Below are 6459 nucleotides of genomic sequence, written 5' to 3'. Positions count from 1 at the left end.
TGATATTGATTAACTACATACAATTATATATATATATATATATATATATATATATATATATATATATATATATATATATATATATATGAAGAGTTCAGATGCAAAAGCCTCTAAATGCCATTTGAAATGTTCTTCTTTAATGATGATTTTTATCAAACTTGTATATTTAAGTTCAGTAATTTCACTTAAATAACAATTAATAGGTAATTATCATTGCCATTTAAGTGAAATCACTGAACTTAAATATACAAGCTTGATAAAAATGACCATTCTAGAAGAAAATTTCAAATGGCACTTAGAGGCTTTTGCATCTGAACTCTTCATATATTTTCTAACCCCCATATCTTTAATTTTGTGATCAATCACATGCATTCATAAATACATTTTAGGGTCTTGATGTTTGTCAATAATATGAAATATTTAATGCGGTAAGGACAAAACAAATGATAACGAACAAACCCAAAAGGTTCCATATAGAACCTTTTTCCTGGTTACAAAGAACCCTAAAGGGTTCTTATTATTGAACCCTTAAAAAGGATTCTGTATAGAACCTTTTAGGGGTTCCAAATACACAGCGCTGATAGAACCTTTTAAGGTTCTATATAGAACCTTTTCTTCTAAGAGTGAAGTATTAAAATTAATCTGTGTACTCATTTCTGCACCAGTTCACCAGTCGGACTATAGTTCCTGAAGGGTGCATGTCCATTTGGGACCAGTCCTCTTCACCAGCCCTCGAGGACACATGGCACCAGACCAGTCCATTATGAGACAAGAGCAACAAACAGACAATATCAGAGGAAATCAAATCCAGTGTTTCAGCAAGTGCACAACAGCCCCGGAGCTCTTGTCTCCGCTAATAGCCAGATCAGCCACAGTGAGGAGTTGCGCCGCTGCCAAATTCTCATTGTCCGGTTGCGCTGTGTATTGTTTTAAGATATTAACTTTCCGAAGCACTAAACCCATCATCCTGTTCCTTCAGCGTTCCCTTTTCCCTTAGACCCACGACAGACCGCCACCTCCCCGTTCATGTTCTACAACTGGAGGCAGTGGTAATAACTATTTAGGTAGTTGTCTTTCCCCACACAAAAATAAACTGGGAGAAATAATTTTGCTTGGCAGCGGTTCATATAAACACAACTCCAGCGGATGGATTTCACCTTGCATTCGCCTCTGGCATGTCCTACTTTAAACTCTTGTTACGGGATACGCTGAGGCTCTCAGTCTGACAACCCTCCCTTAACCTTACATTGTGTTGATAAAGATTAACCGAAGTTTTTCTGCAATAATTAGACCTACTTCCTGTGAGGAGAGATTCTGTGGATTGGATTTCTGTGGGTTTCGTCACTCAGAAGAAGAAAAGTTATATCTTAAGGCTTAAAGTGGACCGGAAACAACAGCATAAATTGTAGAATGACAAAGTATGTTCATGTACAGATTGCAAACCTTAAAGGAGTAGTTCACTTTAAAAAAAAAAAACGTTTGCTGATAATTTACTCACCCCCATGTCATCCAAGATGTCCATGTCTTTCTTTCTTCAGTCGAAAAGAAATTAAGGTTTTTGATGATAAAAATTCCAGGATTTTCTCCATATAATGGACTTCAATGGGAACCAAACGGTTCAAGGTCCAAATGAGAGATTCAGTGCAGCTTCAAAGGGCTTTAAACGACACCAGACGATGAATAAGGGTCTTGTCTAGGACCCTTCGAATCATGACTCAAAAAAAGATTTGTTCATTTTGATGAACGAGTTCGAACAGGAGAGTCACAAACGCTCATCACAGAACAGAGCAAGGCGAGCATTTGTGCTTATAAAACTTAAACTTTTTTATTTATTTTTTAAATGAGCGATCGTTTCGCTAGATAAGACCCTTATTCATCGTCTGGTGTTGTTTAAAGCTCATTTGGACCTTGAACCGTTTGGTTCCCATTGAAGTCCATTATATGGAGAAAATCCTGGAATGTTTTCATTAAAAACCTTAATTTCTTTTCGACTGAAGAAAGAAAGACTTTTTTAAAAGTGAACTACACCTTTAACGTGATGTTCTGGGTTAAACTAAATAATTTCAATAACACTTTATTTTAAAGTGACGTACTGTAGTTACTACATGCACTTACTATAATAACAGAAAATGATGCATAAGTACAAGTAACCAACCCTAATCCTAAGCCTAAAAGTAACTCTAGTAAATATAAATCAATATGTCACCTTAAAATAGTGTAACCATAATTTCAACTCACTTTTACAGTAACACGTTTAAAATGGGAGTCTAAGGGCCAAAATGAAAAATATGAGCTTCACTTTTCTGTTTTTTTTTTCTTTAGTTTTTTTTATTTTATTAAACAAGTAAAGAAAATAATAACAGCGTTACAACTGGTTAAATCACGTTTTATTTTACCCGGAATCTGTGTGTTTGTCTGTTTGTGTGTGTGTGGTCCTGGTAAACCCTACTGTACATTATGGGAACAAAATGTCCCCATAAAGATGGCAATATCCGAAATCCTTGACCTCGTGGAGACAAGTCTTGGTCCCAATGAGGAAAACAGCTTGTAATTCATACTAAGTGATGTTTTTTGAATAATGTAAAAATGCAGAAAGTTTTCTGTGATGAGTGTGTTTCGGTTTAGGGTCAGTGTAACGTGATAGAATATACAGTTTGTACAGTATAAAAATCATTTATATCTATGGAAATTCCCCAAAAACTGTGAGTGCGAGACCTTTTAAAACTTGCATTTCACCCCAGGGAAGAATAAACTTATTAGTAGAGGGAAGACATATTATTACACTGCAATAATAAACAGTGCTGCACCAGCAGAGCAGAAGACCGCTTAAAGACCACAATGTTTTTGTACGACTCTTGCATTTGCTAATGTCATTCAAAACAAATACTATTAAGCGGTTGTCCTGCGGCGGCATCGGTGTGTGGGAATACTAATCCTTGACCAATAAAAGTTTTAAGTTGTGCAGATAAGTTTTTTTATCTTTCATTTAGGGATATTTTCTTCTTCCTTTAGCTACTCGCCCTCGTGTTGTTCTAAAAATGGCGATATGTTCTTACATCCTCCTTTCCTTTCTTTATTAAAGAGGCACATACAGTATCCAATATATAGTATATGTCTCATACAAAGAAGATAGAAATTTTATAGAAATTACAAATGACTTATGAGCACCTGATCAGATTTGGCAATTGTGTTTCTGTAAACGAATCCGACAGGGTCGGCGCTATGGTGGGGCATTCGAGGGCCGTGCCCCCCCTAGCGCTCATTGATGCCCCTCCTACCACAGTTTCTAAATCATAAATCAGATGTAGGCTATACAATACCAAATGTTTAGCAATCTATTTAAATAGTACATTGTGTTTAATTTGTTGTCTAAGTGGATCTAATATGTGTTGGTGCCAAGAATTTTCACATGAAGAAATAGATATATCCAATCCGACTTTTCATTGTAAGTGCTGTAGTGGTCCAGTGGTAAAACCTTAGACTGGAGTGCTAGAGATTTTGGGTTCTAACCCACACTCGCATAATTATTTTTTTCCCCCATCATTAAAACCGATTATGTTTATCAGTGGTTGTCAAGCAGGGACATGTTTGAGTGCATTTTACTTTGGATTTCACCAGTACGAATAGAGATTTCGCCGCAACAGATCAAGCGCGCGTCCGTGTGAAGATGTTTATTGTGGCAGCGCGAGCCACAAGAGAACACTTCAGCACCACAGACCCAGTCACCGAGCACTTTGATCACTTGATTTAAAAACCAACACATTTCAGCGTGCTATATCGCCTCTTATTTAACAAATGAATGCTCTGCTAGGTAACCGGATATGTTTTATTTATTTGTATTGGTACATCCGTGCCGTGAGATCGAGATGTATAAAAGTGCTGGGACAACATCGACCCTGGCAAAAAGTGGTGGGGAAATTCGCAAATAATAATTATAAATAATAATTATAATAATAAAAGGTGTTTCGTTTTTTTTTTGTTTTTTTTTTTTATGCGTCAAAATATTTCTTAAATGGCAGTGCCCCCCCGCTGATGACCCAATGCCCCTCCAGTAGATCTGCTCTGGCGCCGACTCTGGAATCCGATGTGACGCATCATTGTCAGACAATAGACACTTCGCACGTGTTGAGGGGAAGTTCCTAAATAAACACAGAAATCCCAAGTCCGTACAATAGAGCGGAATGCCTGAGGAAACCGCTCAACACCTGACGGCCTTCAAGACGTGAGGAACAGTGTCACCGGAGTCTTGTAAATAGGAAGTGATACACGGACAAACACAAAACTATTGCCATAATATCAAAGCCATTTTCAGCAACAATGCAGAGGGGGTTTTACTGGGGTCACTTCCACAGCTTCCCAATCTCCCATTTGTGCTTGCGTCGGAAACAACAGGTGGAGAGACGGAGCGCAGACGTGGACAGGACCGAGGCCGGTCAATTGCAGGAAGTTGATTCATGAGTGCTGCTGACCAGATGTCCACTACGGTAATGACAATCTCCTAAACACATTGCGGTAATGGAGATTGTCGAATACCTTTAAGCGGTAATTTCGTTCCAATGTTTATCAAGTCGACTCAGATTAGTGTTCCCATGTGTAAAATGAACCTTCCTCAGAGGAAATTAGACCTTCTAAACAACGATGAATGGATAACTTTAATGTAGATCGTGCATTCCCCCTTTACAGTCGCGTTTCCTCTGTCACTTCCAGGGCTTGATCGGGCCTCATCTGAGCAACCAGAGGTTTTTGACCCGCTTACTAACTTGGTCCAAAGCGGGCCAACTGGGGCTTGAGGAGTGGTCTTAAAAAATTTGAAGTTCACCTAGAGTCACTGCTCCTCATTTCCGTTATCATATCAGGCTGCTAAGCTCAACATTTAAGACATTAGACACCAGCAAGCGTTTGAAATAACTTCCTATTGAGATCCAATGGGGATTCTGATTACATAAGGCAGAAGTATATTTATGCACCGCTAAAGGCGACTTATGCTAACCATTGCCATAATAAATACAGGGAAAATACCTGCTTGAAGAACGCAGACAAATCCTATATGATTATAATCGTGTATTTATTTGGTTTCCCAGTGCCTTTTTTGATACCCGACTAATGCATCCGCATGTCATAAATGACACATACTGCGGTTAACTCATATAACTTCTGTTTCCTGTCCTTGAGCTCCCATCTGTTGCTCTGGCTGAAAGAATACCAGTATATCGAGATGAGAGAGATCGTTCAAACCTCCTCAGATTACATAATTGCTTGGAAAATGAATAGAAATGCTCACTCTTTCTAAAGACATAGAATCAATATTTCTCCTGACACAAATTAAGTCACTGTAAAAGTTTGTATGTAAAGACCAAACGTTTTCTTATGACGTGCTTATTTTGCGATCTAGCTTTTTTTCAGTCAGCTGGTGAAAGGGGTGGGGTTGAGTGATGTCGTTCTTTGGAGGCGTGTTAAAGGAGTAGTTCACTTTCGAAAAAACTTTTGCTGATAATTTACTCACCCCCATGTCATTAAATGGAGAAAAATGCTGGAATGTTTTCATCAAAAACACGCCGTCATTTCGTAATAGTTTTTTTATCGACATTTAGAAAATATCGCTAAAGTTTTGTGCAAATCATAAGCTTATGACGCTTGATCATTCTGTCCTTTTTAGGCTCGCATCTGACATGACATCATGTCCTGTTTTTATTTGAAAATTCCAGAGTTAATTCACTTGTTTGGTGCACACCAGGGTTCAGATGGCAGGATTCACACATATTCAAATGAACCACACTAACCGAGCAATCGCACACCCTTTTCCATTGCAGCAAGTTTTGAACCGGACAGGCACCACTCAAATTTTTCTATATATTTCCCTTTTAAAAAGATTAAATGCATGTTGAGATATACTAAATAGCATGATTAGTTCAAAAGGTGAGCTGAACACTCACTGACTTGGTGCCCAAGAGCTGTGAGAATGGGTAATCTGAGGCAGCGGCGGAACTCGCTGTTTGCTGACACCATCTACCAAAGCGTGCTCTTTACAATAGCACATAGAGGCCCTGTCAGTCAACATGGTGTGAAGAATGCAGTGAAACTGAAGAATCTCCCGCCAGTGCATTCCAGCCCTACTGCAAACACCACATACTTGTATATAAACGTTGTGCGAGTAAGGAAAGAATCCTTACGGCTCACCCCATTGCCCTAAACCACACACAAATAGGCATGCATACACAGTGACAGAATATGGAACAGCACATCTCCGTGCATCGTCTGATTTATTCTAATAATACAGTCTCAAATGTCTTCGTACGAGAGTGCTTCACTACTTCATAATAATACAGTGCACTCAGCAAAGGATTTTGTTTGTTTCTCATGGTGTCTATTCTGAGCTTGTGCTTTTTTCTGATCTGACTGACTGTGGACCCCATACTGCTTTAGATGAATTCTGAGACTTTGGACTGCGCAAACTATTGC

The sequence above is a fragment of the Pimephales promelas genome, chromosome 15, assembly GCF_988280905.1.
Source record: "Pimephales promelas chromosome 15, fPimPro1.hap1.1, whole genome shotgun sequence".
NCBI lineage: Eukaryota > Metazoa > Chordata > Actinopteri > Cypriniformes > Leuciscidae > Pimephales > Pimephales promelas.
This window is presented reverse-complemented; position numbering follows the sequence as displayed.